Raw genomic sequence first — 15,960 nt, 5'->3', positions numbered from 1 at the left:
GACCAGGGAGGAAGGAAGGGAGGGAAAGACAGTGGCAAGAGCGGAGTGGAAGAAGAGATTTCGGGTGACAGGGAGAGACGGAGAAAGAAGAGAAAAATGAGCACGCAGTTATTACTGGGGAAAGAAAGCAGTGAAGGAAATGGATTTAGTACAAGTAAAGAAATAAGGAGAGAGTAATGGAGAAAAAAAAGATAACACATGTAACGGATGTAAAAAGTAAGACAAAGTTATGACACAGGGAGGAAGAAAGAAGAGTGAGGTAAGGAGGGAGTGACAGAGGGGAAGAGAGACGAAGGAAAGGAAAGAGAGGGAGGAAGGTAGGGACTGAGCAGATTGCTATAAAGAGGGGAAGGAGGGAAAAGGAAACTGGGGATGAGACAAAGGATCCAGAGAGAGAGAGAGAGGGAGGGGCAGTACACAGACAGGTCGACAAATGTTCAGAAAGTGTGTGTGTGTGTGTGTGTGTGTGTGTGTGTGTGTGTGTGTGTGTGTGTGTGTGTGTGCGCGCGCGCGCTTCCGTCCCTGCGTCACTTCTATAACATTGTTCCATTTTTTCACCTGCGTGTTTTCCTCTTCTCAGCTTGTTTCTCCTCTCACCCACTTTTTTTTATCATTATTTCTCCTGATTGTTCTTGTCATTCCAAGTCTCTCTCTCTCTCTCTCTCTCTCTCTCTCTCTCTAGGAAAAAATAGATTGTTCTCACAGTCTATATCTCCTTAATACGGCCACTTCCTCAGTTACTGTGGAATTTTGGTCGACATACAAGGACTTAAAAAGAGTTCAGGAGACTAAGGTATCAGTTTCGCCTGAGGGCTGTGGGACTTTTTTAGTAGAAACTCGTAGACAACGGGGTCAGCTCATTACAGTGTTTAAAATCTGAATGGGTTTCACCAGTGGCCTACCTGAGGGGGGGGGAGGGGGGCTGTTTGAAACTGCCCCCCGGGCCCCCAATTGAGGGGGGCCCCCAAAAAACTTAAAAATTTGTTTTTTTTATTAATATTTAAAAATATATATGTTTATCATCCCGACAATCCCGGCTGAGATATTAGATAAGTTTTGAGAATAAGGGGGGCTAGGTTCTTTGCGGGGCCCCCCTCCTGAAGGGGGGCCCCACAATGAACCTAACCCCCCGGGCCCCTAAATCTCTAGGTACGCCCCTGGGTTTCACAATCATTACATAGAAAGTTGCTTACTCTTAACACGGACTCGGCACACAACCATGGTTGGCAGCTGTAAATGACAAAAATTACCGGCAGAATTACGTGAAAACTTTTTCACGTGCAAGATCAGCTCCACATGTGGAACTGACTCAACATGGACGTTGTTAACATTACAGTAGAGAAGTTTAAGGGATTCATCGGCAGGATCTTACACTAGAATAAATGTGAATTGGATATGCATTCCCAGGCAAACAAGAAGTATCTCCACGGTATGGCCTGCATAGTTATTTAGATCCTAACTTTTCCTTGTAACTCCTCTTTCTCTCTCTCTCTCTCTCTCTCTCTATCTATCTATCTGTGTGTGTGTGGTGTGTGTGTGTGTGTGTGTGTGTGTGTGTGTGTGTGTGTGTGTGTGTAAAAGAGGTTTCTACTATCGCAACATTTAATCACAGCAGATTTATCCTGTGTGTGTGTGTGTGTGTGTGTGTGTGTATGTATGTCAAAGAGGTGTCTACTACCGTAACATTTAATCACAAGACTAATTCTCTCTCTGTCTGTCTCTGTCTCTCTCTCTCTCTCTGTGCGTTTGTGTGTGTGTGTGTAATTCACCGGGTCGGTCAGGATCACTTGATGGTCGTGATCGTCAGGTTTTACCCTCCCGGAAGGGAGCTGAGAGCTCATATAGTCCGATCTAAGGGCAAGGCTGTGACCTTCACACACGCACACACCCGTCCTCTTGCTCAAGGGGGACAGTAACCACCCACTTCATCAGTGAAACTTTCCGCAACCTGAGCGAGGCGCGAACTCCCGTCCACCAGTTGGCAAGCGAGAACGTTACCACTGCACCAGCGAGCGGTGTGTGTGTGTGTGTGTGTGTGTGTGTGTGTGTGTGTGTGTGTGTGTGTGTGTAAAAGAGGTGTCTACTACCGCAATATTTAATCACAGCAGATTTATTTCTGTGTGTGTGTGTGTGTGTGTGTGTGTGTTTGTGTGTGTGTGTGTAGTGAATCTTCTAACTTTTTTTTTTTTTTTTAATAGGAAGGTGGGGAAAGAAGAGAGAATAGGGGAAGGGATAGTAAGAAAGAGGAAGGAAGAGGGAGTAGACAGTTGGTGGGCTGGCCACGTTGCTTTGTTTTGTTTATAATATTAGTTAGGTAACTGCTTTTATTTTGTTTATTGAGTTAGGTAAGTGCTTTGTTTTGTATATTGTGTTAGTTTGGTAAGTATATGTAGTGGTTATGGCTGTGTATGTTTGTGTGTGTGTGCGTGTGTGTACGCATGTGCGTGTGGATGTGAGCGTGTGTGCGTGTGCGTGGGTGTGCGTTCATATGTTTTGTATGTTTGAATTGAGCTAGCTAGCTTTTTGAGGGTTTGGTTGGGTTGTTTGGGTTTATGTCGTAATTGGGTTATGTCGTTAATAGGTGGGGTTTTTGTATTCGTTAGTGCGTCACTTATCGTTTTGGTTGAGTTTAGTAAATTGGTATAGGGTCTTGGTTGTTTATTATGGTTTTTAAACTACTAGGGAACCATTTGTGGAAGGAGTGATTCTCCTCATTGATGTTGTAAGTTAATGCGTTGTATGTTTCGGGGTCTATTTCCTCGATTTTACTCCAGATTTTTTTGGCTTGGTTATGTAATCTTATGTTTAACGGTTTGGTTTTGGTTATGGCGTGAATTTGTTCCGTGTTAAGTGTGTAAGGGTAATTAGTTGCAAATCTGAGGGCTTTGTTTTGTAAGATTTGTAGTTTTTTAAGTTGGGTATAGCTGAAGGTGTGTGTGGGAATGGGGGGATATTCTAGTATGGGGAGGATCAGTGCTCTGACAAGGTGGGATTTGACTTTTATAGGCATGTCCTTGAATCTGAGTAAGCGGGATAATGCTCCAGTAGCTTTCTGTTTTCTATCCTGTACACTGGGAAGATAGCCTCTTGAGTTAAGTTTAAAACCAAGTATTTTACCCTCTTCTTTGAAGTCTGTTATTTCTTCATTAATTATTAAAGGTTCTTTTTTGGTGTTGGCAAGTTGGATGACGGAAAATTTATTTATGTTAGTTTGTATTCTCCATTTAGATTCATATTCATTAATTTTCTCGACTTCGCTTTGAGTTCTTGAATTCATGATCCTTCTAGAAGGTCCAGGATAGTTAACAATTTGGGAAATATCGTCAGCGTAACTTATATTGATGCCATGGGTAGCTTGTGGGGAGTCACTGGTGAATATAGAGTAAAGAGTTGGTGAGAGTACGCTCCCTTGAGGAACCCCGCTTTCCAGAGCAAAGCTAGCCCCTGTGTAATTATTTATTTTAATTTTAGCCTTTCTGTTGTCAAGAAAATCACAGAGAATTATTTCAGTTATAGTTGGGAGGTTGAGATTAAGTAATTTATATTTAAGTCCTAAATGCCACACCTTGTCAAAGGCTTTTGTTACATCTCTAAGGATGATGTGGCATTGTCCTTTGTTAGATTTACCTATTGCTATATGTTCTGATGCTATTGCAATTGCTTGAGTGGTGCCCCTTAGTAGTCGAAAACCGTATTGATTCTTATTATACAGATTCTCAGATTCAAGGTGTAATCTGAGCCTTTTATTAATTATTCTCTCTAGTACCTTTCCAGGGACTTCTAAAAGAGAGATGGGTCTGTAATTCTCTACGAGATGTGGGTTCTTGTTCTTTTTTGGGATTAGTTTTATAATGGCCTAACTTGGTTTATGATATATACTGTACTATTCCTTTATTAGTTGTTCGGACTACACGTAATTAGAGAGGTGCTTGAACAACAGAAACCCCTAGCTGGCTGTGAGCGAGAGTATGGAGGGTACCGGGTGGAGTCATGGGGCGGAGAGAAAAGTGGGGGGGTTGGGTGGGAGTGTGGGACCATGAGGAAGGGAGGGGGAGGGGATACCTCTCAATCGAGCAGTGTTACAAACACGGAAAAGGAAACCAACTTATTCCGACGTCTGTACGTATGTGCTGAGTCAGTGGACACACCTCCAGTACATGCAACTCTGTTTGCACAGCACCACATGGACAGAACCGCTCTGCTACCGGGAGACGTCCCAGTCCACGCCGATTCCAACGGCCCGTCTCAATAGCCAGATTGTGACTGATTACCCGCAGCCGACTAAATGCCATTCTGTGTACCTCACTAGTTTTACCACGACATTTATAAATCTCGTGAACTGTTAAGGTAGGGTTCAACACATTATAAATTAGGCTTCTAGAAGATGTAGAGTTAGAAATTGATTGCTTTAAAGATTCAATGCCGACTTTAACATCATCAACAGAATTATTAATTAAACTCTTAATGTGTTTACTTGTTGGTGTGTTAGCCGCCATGGTCAGCCTGACACACACACACACACACACACACACACACACACACACACACACACACACACACACACACACACACACACACACACACACGAACACGTTCGAAAACACAGACATAAAGACAAAGACAACGTAACATAGAACCACACCAGCATCCTACCACACCTCCAGACACAGAGCCACAGCTCTGCATAGCCTCGCCTCCAAGGACACGCCATCCCTCCACACAAACACCCACTCCTTTACATATGTAACCTTAACACGCAGCTGTACCTCCACCTACGTAACCCCAACCTCACATTAACAAAAGTTGTTCCACCTCAACACACGTAGCCCCACATTCACTCATTCATACACGATAACATCTTCACAAACGTCGATTCATCAACACATACATATCCATAACCCGACACACAAAGTTCTATTTCTATATACATAGCCATATCTTTAAATACATCTAGTTATCCCTGAACGCATACACACACACACACACACACACACACACACACACACACACACACACACACACACACACACACACACACACACACACACACACACACACACACACACACACACATACACACACTTTTACGTGTACACAGAACAGGCGAAACTTGGAATGTGACACCCGTAGACTTTCAGAGAGCATAATTTCTTATAAAGCGATTTCATGGGCGACCGAAAGTTAGGTTAGGTCACTTTGGGCAGGGTTTGGTCTGATTAGGTAATTTTTGGTTGGGTTGGCTTCAGTTCGACTAGATATAGACGGATTAGGTTAGATTGCTTTAGAATACATCGGTTTTGATAGGTTTTGGGTTGGGTTTTATTTGGTTGGGTTAGGCTGGGTTAGGTTCGATTGGATTAGGTCATTTTAGGCTTGACTGGGTTGGGTTAGGTCGGGTATGGTATGGTTAAGTGAGACTGGGTAGGATTAGGTAGGGTTAGATGCGGTTAGGGCTGCGTCAGAATTGGTTAGGTTAGGTATGGGAAGGTTATGTGAGATTGTGAGGTTAAATACAATTAGACTGGGTTAGGTGAGGTTAAGTTAGATTAGGTTGGGTTGATTTGGGTTGGATTAGGTCATTCGAGGTTAGGCAGTGTTCAGTTTGAGCAAATATGGATAGGTTAGTTGAGACTGGGCTCGGTCTTTTGTTGGTCGGTCCTTCCAATGTCAAACATCATAGGAGGTGAACGTGATTTTGTGTGTGTGTGTGTGTGTGTGTGTGTGTGTGTGTGTGTGTGTGTGCTCGCTTCGTGTTTCGTCTATTTTATATATTTTGTGTGTGCCTTGTGTAACTAAAACTTCGTTTTTACGTTTGGGTTCTCATGTGACTGAGGGTGGACTGCTTAAGAATAGCGTCCTTTATAGTTACGATTGCCTCTTCCTCAGTATAGCATATGTTTTTAGTTTATTTAGCTTTCTCTGGACGATTGTATAAGAGCTTCGTGGAAAATACTAGAACTAGAAAGATGGCAGTAGATACAGCCTTGTGTACCAGATATCCTGCCCAAGTTTCATTAGCAGATATCTTGCCCACGTTGAATAAAGTCGTCTGAAGTAAGAATAAGGTTGAAGAGACGTTGCTGTACTGAAAGTCGTTGGATATGCCTTGTTTTATGTCTTTTCGTATGTGGCTGCGAGATAACAGACTCAGGTTCAGTCTTTTATGGCAAGCGTTAATAGATATCTCAGTGCTTTGCTTAATGTGGAGGTTAATATGTCAATGGAATGCTTCTGAAGCTTTCCGCCTCCTCTCAAGTAAGGATGTGTACTGTCTATTATACTCGTCCAATTGGTAACATCACTGGTATGTGTTTACAGCTCCCCACCTCTCAGGCATGGGTGTTTACTCGTGTGTTTTACATAGGAGTCTATTATACTAGTCGTATTGGTAATCTGTCAATGGTATGTTTTTAAAGCCTCCTACCTCCCTCTCGTGCAAGGTGTTTATTATCTATTACACTCCTCCTATTGGTGATGTGTCAATAGCACGTTTATATTTCCCGACCTCCCTCGTGCAAGGCTTTTTACTGTTTATTACACACACCATATTGGGAGTTGTACGCGTCCTGTCTGATTATACAATGACAACTCTCAAAATCATTCATGGTCTTCTCATAACCCTCTTCAGCCTCTGAACCACGTAGTCAAGTCTGCGTTTACTTTAGCACTCCTCACAGTCCTCATCAGCCTCCGAACCACCTATCCAAGCCTTACTGTTCTCTTGCCCTGTGCTCTTCTTGTCGTTCTTCGTTTTTCTCTCTCTTTTTCTGGCCTCATTCAGCCTTTCTGCTTTTTTCCTTTTATTCTCAGCTCTCTTCATATTCTCTGTTCTCTTTGCTTTTACTCTCTGCTCTTTTTCTTATTCCTCCTCTTTTTCTCTCGTTTTCCTGCCACGGTCCGCCTGCTACAATATTTCATGGTATATTATGCAGATACGAGGCTGTAAGTAATGACCAGGCAAGATGATATATTGTAGCCGTGGCGAATCAGGCAGACATATATGGTGAAAGGTCAGACAAAGACTTACATATTCCTTTTCGTTTTCGTTTTTAAAGGCTCCAACATGCTTGCATGTGTCGGCCTTGGTCACCTAATGGCGGCTCTCCACGCTGCACGATCTATTGCAGCCTCCCTGTTCAGTCCCTTAACCCTAAGGTCACACTTAATGACCACGTCCCATGTTTTTCTCGGTCTACCCCTCATAACCCCACCCTCAATATTAACACTCCTCACCCTCCCCACCCAATTATCATCCCCCATCCTCTCCACATGTCCAAACCACCTCAATCTACCTCTCCTCATCTCAACACCAATACACTCCAGTCCCATCCTACCTCTCAACTCTTCCATCGTAAACCCAGCCCCACCAGGCCTTGGATGCAGGGACGCACTGCACATCCACCTAATCATTGTCATTTCTGTACGTCTGAGTCGGTGAATATCTTCCTCCTTCACTGCCCAGGTCTCACTGCCATACAGCATTACAGTCCTAACACATGCTGCATACAAAGACCTCTTAGCACGTAGGGAGAGCCCTCTCAATGTCAGGAGAGGCAAGAGCTCCCTGAACTTCTTCCAACCACTTCTCACCTTAGCCACAGAGCTAGCTCCAGCCTCACCTCCAGCACACAACATGTCTCCCAAATAACAAAATTCTTCCACACACTCAAGAGATTCACCAGCAAGTTCAATCCTTTCACGTCTGACAATCTCCACCTGCTCACCTCTGCACGCCATACACATAAAATCAGCATTATCTCGCAGTCTACCTCTGATACCACTACATCTCTTATGCACCCATTTATCACACACACCGCACAAGATGAAATTACTTCCCACGCCCTTGTGGCAAACTGCACATGGCCACTCTCCCTCGTCTTTGACAGTACCGCCACCAACCCTAGATATCATCACTTTTGTTTTATCTGCATTTACCCTTAAACCCTTTTGCCCCATACCATCTCTCCACTTCCTAAACCTTTCCTCCGCCTCCCTTTCATTCTCTGCAATCAACACCAAATCATCAGCATACAACACCTCCATATCATTTAAGAGTCTCTCCCACCTGCTCACTGTGACATCCTCTGGCACAGTCACCTGAGCACACCGACTGGCACTAGCACACCTGTACAAAATATCGGCCATTTGGCTCACATTAGTATCAATGTCAGGATCAAACTGGGGAATATCGAATCGAGAAAGGTCCCCAATAAAGTTTTCGATGTGAACATCACAAAACTTTATAGGACGTTTTAACCGAGATATCTTCTTCTTACAACTTCAATACAAAACTGCATGATCACCAAGCGAACCCGGCCGCACACCAAGGCACACCCTATCCACCACAGGGGGGGGACAGAGCAACCGCTATGGGGGCGTGATCCGATGGCATATCAAGACCATTATTCACAGTGAAACTTTAAATGCAGTTTAAAATATTGGTAGAAGCATTACACACATCTACTTCAGAAATCCATTCATTATATTTCTGTGCGTGACAAAAATAAATGGGGAGAAATTGTGAATGAATAAATGATGACGCAGCCCTGAGGGGATATTCTCCCGCATTTGGTCTGATTAGCTAGTCAGGTCAGGTGCGAGTAAGGGGATGGGTCTATTATGATGTGAAAGGGGTAAACCTGCTCTGCTGTCGGGCCCTGCTGCGGATGTCACTGATTGTACTGTGCATTTGACCCATGTGTGGTGTGGTGCGGTGAGGATCTGTCCCTTCTCCCCTTTGGGGCTAAGATGCGAATGACTCTGTTTGAATGGTTGAGTAAATGTGGAGTGTGTCGTCCTGTCTCGGCTACCTCCCTTTCCATGGGGGAAGCAGCCTAGGTATATAGATAGATAGATGTTTCCTATACGTCAGATTGCTCTTATAATGTTTTTCACCATATTTCAAGTTATTTACCACCACTAAATTTTGTTCTACACACACAGTAGTCATAGTATTTGCATTCTCATTAGGCAAATTAATTTGCTCAGGAATCTCAGGGTAGGTGAAATAATCAGATCCAGGGACAAGTAAATTCACTAAATACTTTGAACACCAGTACCAAAACGTGTGTTCAGGTCTCCCATTCGTAGAACATTACAATTGTCCTCTTTTCCACATATGATTTTCTCTTGTATATAACTGAAACTGTTAGGATTAAAGTACTGCGAATCTGTAGGGGGTATATACACAAACCCCAAGAGCACAGTGCTCAATAGGGACAATCTGAGCCAAACTTGGTCTTTCATTTTACAGTCTACACCCATCACAGATGACTGTAAACAACGCTTTACCAGTACCACTGTGCCCCCTCTATGTCCGTCTGACCTCACAGTGTCTCTATAACAAACATAGCCAGGTAGAGAGATACGATCACTAGTTTTCACTTCATTCAACCCTATCACATCGTAATTCATTAACAATGCCAGTACAGTACATTGGGCTTTTCTAACTTTGTACGAACCCCATTGATGTTCCACGACATGATTGCAACATGTCTTCTTTGTGGTTCACCTAGACAGGAGCCGGCCGCCAGCTGTCGATGACCACCTGATCGCGATAAAGTTTCCTCTCATTCGTGTTCAGCCTGATCGTGCAGCCGACGTTCTCTGGTTTAGTCCTCTCTGCCGGCTCAACATCCCGCAGACGCACGCACGCGCACACACACACACACACACACACACACACACACACACACACACACACACACACACACACACACACACACACACACACACACACACACACACACACACACACACACACACACACACACACACACACACACACACACACACACACACACACACACACACACACACACACACACACACACACACACACACACACACACACACACACACACACACACACACACACACACACACACACACACACACACACACACACACACACACACACACACACACACACACACACACACACACACACACACACACACACACACACACACACACACACACACACACACACACACACACACACACACACACACACACACACACACACACACACACACACACACACACACACACACACACACACACACACACACACACACACACACACACACACACACACACACACACACACACACACACACACACACACACACACACACACACACACACACACACACACACACACACACACACACACACACACACACACACACACACACACACACACACACACACACACACACACACACACACACACACACACACACACACACACACACACACACACACACACACACACACACACCTCAGCAACTTGTCGGCAGACGCGAATACATGATTTAGGAAGCAGCTTTTTTTTTTTTTTTTTTTTTTTTTTTTTTTTTTTTGCCTATCGACCATTGAGGCCGGGTCCCATGAGAGATCTTGATGTATACCAGGGGAGGCCAAAGATAAGTCAATGGCCGAAAAGTTACCAGTACGATCATCTACACGAGTCGCTCTACCATCGTTCAGAAGACAGAGGTTGGACTGTAGTATTAGGTCGGCTACTTGCTCCCCACGACCATCGATCCTCAAGCTACCCCATTGATAGTGATGGGCGTTAAAATCGCCCAACACTAACTTATTGCCAGGAAGATGTTCAAATAGTGAATGTAAAGCATCACTATCAATGGGGCCGTGTGGAGGACAGTACAGAGAGCAAATAGACAGATACGTGTTATTAAATTTTACTCTGCACGCGACCGCTTCCAGAGTAGAATTTAGAATCACTTCCGTTTGTGGGTGTGATTTGTGTGTGTAAATGGCAACTCCGTGACCTTCATTATCTTCTATACGAGTGGAAGTGTTTGAACTGTGGAGGATCAGGATGATCCTCCAGGCGCGTCTCCTGTAAACAAACAACGTCTGGCCTGTGTATTGACAGCAAGATTGCTATATTTTGTAACTTATTCCCAATACCTCTACAATTCCACTGTAGTATAGTGAATGCGGCGGTTTAAGATTTTCGTGGGGGGCCAGTGTGCTTAGTCTTTATGCCCCCCGCGTCCACGCGAGTGGCTACCGGGGGACCTTTCCCGGTTCTTGTTCATGGAGACTTCCATATTTTCATCAGTGATAAGCTCCCAGACTCCACCGAGGAAGAGCTATTCTTTCTCTTTCTTGATGGACCAGGAGCGGGAAAGACATGAGGACGTGACTGCTTAGTGAGGGTGGTCAAATTAATTTTGTCAGACTTGTCAGGCTTCTGTTTTGGCCGCACTGACTGCGAAGGAGCAGCGTCAGCCTGAGAGTATGATGTAGCAACAGGGATGTCCGTAAGAGAGTTGGAACGTACAGGAGGCTTAGACTGAGAGGTAGGGCGTGGGGCATGAGGAGCGAATGTTAGGTCAGTCTGTGTCTCAATGGTGCACATCACGGGACGGGACACAACCGCCGATGCATAGGAGATATTAGACTTGGGAGTTGCATGCAACTCCTTCACCTTCTTCCTTGCATCGTAAAAGGAAATGCCCTCAGTCGCTTTCTCAGTGCAGACCTCTTTCTCCTCCTTCCACTTGGGACAAACCCTCGAGGAAGTGGAGTGAGCATCCCTGCAGTGAAAACAGCACTCAGTCTCGGATGTACAGTTGTCAGCAGAGTGACTTACAGCCGCACACTTGCCACACGATGTTGGAAGCCCGACAAGCCTTTTCATGATGTCCATAGAGCTGACATTTTGAACAACGAAGGGGATTCGGGATGTACGGTCTTACATTTACAATTTCATATCCTACTTTGACATTTGTAGGTAGAAAAACTTTGCCAAAAGTGAGGACAACAGTGGCTGTCTTCGTCCTTACGCCTTCCTGATAACGAGTGATGAATCTGGCATCAATTACATCCTGCTGAGCAAGTTCCTGTATGATCTCTTCCTCACTCATCACCATGAGATCCCTGCAAGTGATAACACCCTTGCAGAAATTCATGGATGTTGGGATCTTGGCTTCGATATCATGACAGTGAAACTTGCGCAGCTTTAGCAAGTCTTTAACCTGAGCTGAGTTGAATGTCTTTACTAGGAGGTCTCCATTTCCAAGTTTTTTTACTTGTTCCACCTCTCCCGCACAGTGGTCAATCACCTTCTTGACAATGAAGGGATTGAGTCTGGACAGGGGAGTGGAACCTAGTGCATGAAGCGTTACGAAGGTCGCGTTATTTACAGGGATGTCAAGCGGGGAACGAGTCTGGCGTCCGTCAGTCTGGGGCCGGTCAGTCACGGTAGGGATGTCGTCAGGACTACCTCCCTCCCTGAAGGGGGGGAAGGCAGTAGGGGCGTCCGTCATAGCTACCACTTCCCCCGTGAAGGGGAAGTGGGAAGAGAGAGAAAAACGACCAAGGGGCAAAGTACCTGGGGAAGACCCACCTAGGCTGAGATTACCCTCTCAACCCACTGTCGGGAGGACGCGCCTGTGTGTGACACACCCCAGAGCGATCAGTGGGGGGTACACTCCAGAGGTGAGTAAGCAAAGGCAATCTCAGTAATTAGATATAGACACCTACTATATCTACTAAGGCCAGGGAGGAAAATGAGGTCTAGCTAACCTAACTTTATTGAAAAACGCCCTAGTGGCGAAAAAAAGAAAAAGCTAACGCCGGTGAGGCAACCCTGCAGCTAGAGGAGAGCTCAGAAACACGTCTTCCTTCTCCACGACCATCCATCGAAGTCCAGGAAGCAGCAAAGACAGCAACAATATTAATACTCGAAGGAAGGCCAAAAGCAGAGTACAGGAACCAGTTTATGTCAACGTTTCGCCCACAAAGCTTCTTCAGGAACATCTTCAGGAACATCATTACTGGACAACACTCCACTCCTTAAACAGACGCAAGCCTGACTGGTAGTGCAGGATTGTGTACTTGTGTTCTGGTCACCATTCAGGCTTAGGTCAATTTAAATAGTGAAGCACTGTCTACTGGTGTTGTTCCTGAAGAAGTCTTGGGGCAGAATGTTGCAAGTGGGATTCTGTACTCAGCTTTTGGTCTTTCTCTATATACAGCAGCGAATACACCATAATTTTACTGTTTATCTTCCTTATGAAAGCTTACCCAGAATCCAGCTAAATGAAACGAGTATTTCCCCATCCAATTTTTATCCCATACTTCACACTCGGGACGATTTGCATCAGTATATGACCGATTCCCGCCTCAGTGTTACGAGTCCTTTGACGGAAGATAATCGAATATTGTTTTTGCTGGGTTTTATGGGCCGGCTAAATGCCTCACACATAGTAAAGCCTCTAGTCATACAAGCCTCCGCACGCAACATACTGGTGAAGCACAAATGGTGATGGGTTTCTGTAGTGAGAATGACGCCAGATCCAATATTAACCCTCTGCAGTTCGGGACAGCTCTAGTATTACGCAAGTCTAATTGAATGTTGTTTTTGCTCAGTTACAGTATATGGACCAGGTTAATGTCTCTCACATTGGGAAACCTTAAGTCTTACAAGGTTAGGCACGCAACACAGAACCACAAATGGTGATGGGTGTCTGTAGTGAGAGTGATACGTAAATGTGTTATAATGATTCATCCCGTCAGTCTGCAATATGAACCGACAGGGTGATCACATATGCAAGTGAGTGAGTGTGTGCGTGCGTGCGTCCTTTACCGCAGCATTTTGTAAGTAGAAAATGGAAAACTTTGACCAGTTCCCTTTCGCTACCTCAGTCCATGTAATAAGGTGCTGGAATTTCCTATCAGCAAAAGGCATGGTATCACTTTTCTCTCATGTCATCTCAGTTTATATTTTTATTTTTATATTTTCCTTTTGCCTACTTTCATTTATTCTTTCCCCCATTTATATCCTCCACACTCCTACCTTCATTAATTCTTTTCCTCATTGTAATTTCCCTTATCAGGCAAATCACTTAGGATCCTCGCAAGCCTGTACTTAGAGCCGATAGCATCAGTGGTTATAATCATTCCAAGCAGGAAAATTGTACACTTGAAATACACAGCCTCTTCGACTTATGGTCCTCCTCATTATAAAGGGTGAGGCATAAGTCTGTAGGCATATGGAAAGGACACATCTGAGGTTATCCTGTGTGTGTGTGCGTGTGTGTGTGTGTGTGTGTGTGTGTGTGTGTGTGTGTGTGTGTGTGTGTGTGTGTGTGTGTGTGTGTTCGTTATCGTGTTCGTGTTCTTGAGGCAGTTCTGCTTCATCACTAAACTAGCTCCCGTAACATCACTAACCAACACCGATGACTGGCACCTCAAATCGCTAGCTCCCTCGACCAGTGTCCAGTTATCAAGCCTCTTCCCCTGTATGTTGCTGAGAGGAGAATTGGGTGATATTTTTATAGCCTCGTGACTGACTTGAGATGGAACAGTACTCGTTACCAACAGTGTATCAGGCGCCTTGGTCATAATTCTTAGTCCTTTCGAAGAGATTACATTTAAAAGATTCAGTTTAGGTTTAGGGATGGATTAACTTGCCTACTTGCTTACCTGCCTGCGTGCCTGCCTGTCTGCCTACCTAATTACCTACCCACTTACCAGTGTGTCCCTGCGTGCCTGCCTGTCTTCCTACCTACCTACCTACCTGTCTACACACACACACACACACAAAGGCTAGGGAGACATGTTTAAGGCTATTTAGTGATGAGATGAACCGCGTGATAAAACTAGCAAGGTTTTGTTTGGTGTGTCCTGCCCTCTGTTTCTCCAACCCACAAACCTGTTTATTTATTTCCATATTAAGACAAACCCCCCATTTAGCATATAATTATCGAAGTTCCTATTTATTCTCTTAGTTATTATTTATCTTCTATCATAATTATCCATAGACTACCCCAAAGCTGTCTCATTATTACCATACTAATCAGATCCACCTCTTTCTCAGACACTCTTTCTCAGTGTAATTATTTATCCCAAAACCAATTTATTCTCCAGCTCAGCTAAAGCCACCTTTATGTGTTAGTTTTATGTTTTTCCTTTTTAATATTAACTTGCCTTATTGTGAAACGTTTGGTGGTTATATAAGTGAAGACAAAGGATTAAGTAAGCAGTCCTAAACTCTGGTTGAGACAGAGAACGTTGATAAGGCAAAAGAATGATTATAAATGTATGTCGACCCAGCATCCTAGCCGTCAATTCTCCAAGTCTAGAGAGAGGGCCGAGGGAGCGCAGTGGTGAATGGAGTCAGTATGGACCGCGAGTGAGCTAAGAGAGGACGGACGCCCCTGTCACTCCCTCCAGGGACAGTGTCGCGGCTGAGTTAGTGGTTCGGTTCCTTACTCTCCTGCAGAAGTCTCACCTCGAAGCCTCCTTCCCCTCGTTCACAAGTCTCAAAAGCCTCCTTGAGCACCTACAGCAGTATTTTTCCCCTCCTGCAAAAGTCTCAAAAGCTTCCTTGAGCACCTACAAGTCTCATTCAGTGGCCTACTCCTCCTCCAGAAGTCTCAAAAACCTCCTTCACCCCCCTGAAGAAGTCTCACCCAGTCCCCTTCCCTCCTGCAGAGGTCCCAGCTCAAAGCCTTATGGTTTACATGCAGTGTATTTTTCTGGAATAGAACAGTGAATTTACCTAACATTTTCTGAGTGTCGATGATCCTGTTAGCTCCGTGATAATGAGGGACGGCATCAGTGCTTAGGACGATTGTGTGATACCATTCCGGCAGAAGTAACTAAAACTCCATTAGTATATTTCTTTACAACGAAGCATCTTTAGGCTGGTTGAGAAGGTTGCAGAGAACCTTCAAGACACAGGAGGTTCACCTGAAAGGATAAATACGATTCCGGCAGATAAAAGGACAAGACAATTTTTTTTCGCTACGACAAGAGTACAAGCCTTCAAGCTGGTTGAGAAGGTAGCAGAGAACCTTCCAAATAGAGGAGGTTCAAGTCCAAGGATGATGGTGGAAGAGATGAGACTTGGCGACGGAGGTAAGACTAAGGGAGACGGTGGCGGTGGCGGGGGTCTACAGGCAGGCCAGTGGAGCG

This window comes from Coenobita brevimanus, unplaced genomic scaffold, assembly GCF_032717465.1.
Source record: "Coenobita brevimanus isolate Jiangsu-jjx unplaced genomic scaffold, ASM3271746v2 jjx.HiC_scaffold_2634, whole genome shotgun sequence".
In the NCBI taxonomy this organism is placed as follows: Eukaryota; Metazoa; Arthropoda; class Malacostraca; order Decapoda; family Coenobitidae; genus Coenobita; species Coenobita brevimanus.
The sequence above is the reverse complement of the archived record's forward strand: the minus strand, read 5'-3'. Positions refer to the sequence as shown.